The following is a 1,332-nucleotide window of genomic DNA, read 5'->3' on the forward strand; positions in this document are numbered from 1 at the left end:
GTTTTAGTTTAATAACAGTTATCTTTACATCAGCATTAGTTTAATAATAGATCTCTACATAAGTTTTAGTTTAATAACAGATCTTTACATCAGCATTAGTTTAATAATAGATCTCTACATAAGTTTTAGTTTAATAACAGATCTTTACATCAGCATTAGTTTAATAATAGATCTCTACATAAGTTTTAGTTTAATAACAGATCTTTACATCAGCTTCTGTTTAATAATAGATCTCTACATAAGTTTTAGTTTAATAACAGATCTCTACATAAGTTTTAGTTTAATAACAGATCTCTACATCAGCTTTAGTTTAATAACAGATCTCTACATAAGTTTTAGTTTAATAACAGATCTTTACATCAGCTTTAGTTTAATAACAGATCTTTACATCAGCTTTAGTTTAATAATAGATCTCTACATAAGTTTTAGTATATGAATTTTTTGTTTTATCAGAAAGTTACAATTAACGAAAGAAATGTTCTTGTTGGCGGATGTGTTCAACAACACAGTCTCTGATAAACCAGTGGTATTTTCCTAGCTTGTAGAGCTGAAGCGAATTCCAGACATTGAGATTATGTCTGGAGATCCCCGGAACACTCCACGTGGATCAGTCTTGCTCCGAATGAACTTCTCCCGACTCGGGAGCGATGTTTGTATTTCACAACGGTGGGGTGACTTCACGTAACGTCTCGGTCTCGTCCCTGTACCTCGCAGTTGCCCAAGAGCCGTTCCCAAAGGTATAGAGATCAGTCTTCCCGTTAAGGCGTATGATGCCCGTGACCAGAATAGACTTACCACCAAAACAGTCGTGTTCAGATACTTGGTTCTTATGATAGGTCTTCACCCTCTGTTATGGCGGTCTGTAAAGTCAGGACAAAACCAGAAAGTACTAGCGTTCAATCTAGGATTGTTCAGGTCGATTGGTTTTTCCTAATCTCTGTAAAGTCGGGACAAAACCAGAAAGTAATACCGTCCAATCTTGGATTGTTCAGGTCGTGTGGTTTTTTTCCTAATCTCTATAAAGTCAGGACAAAACCAGAAAGTACTAACGTTAAATCTAGGATTGTTCAGGTCATGTTGTTTTTACCCTAATCTCTGTAAAGTCAGGATAAAACCGGAAAGTACTAACGTTCAATCTAGGATTGTTCAGGCCATTTTGTTTTTACCCCTGATCTCTGTAAAGTCAGGACAAAACCAGAAAGTAATAGCGTCCAATCTTGGATTGTTCAGGTCATGTTGTTTTTACCCTAATCTCTGTAAAGTCAGGATAAAACCGGAAAGTACTAACGTTCAATCTAGGATTGTTCAGGCCATTTTGTTTTTACCCCTGAT

This window comes from Limulus polyphemus, unplaced genomic scaffold (assembly GCF_000517525.1).
Source record: "Limulus polyphemus unplaced genomic scaffold, Limulus_polyphemus-2.1.2 Scaffold13044, whole genome shotgun sequence".
Classification (NCBI taxonomy): domain Eukaryota; kingdom Metazoa; phylum Arthropoda; class Merostomata; order Xiphosura; family Limulidae; genus Limulus; species Limulus polyphemus.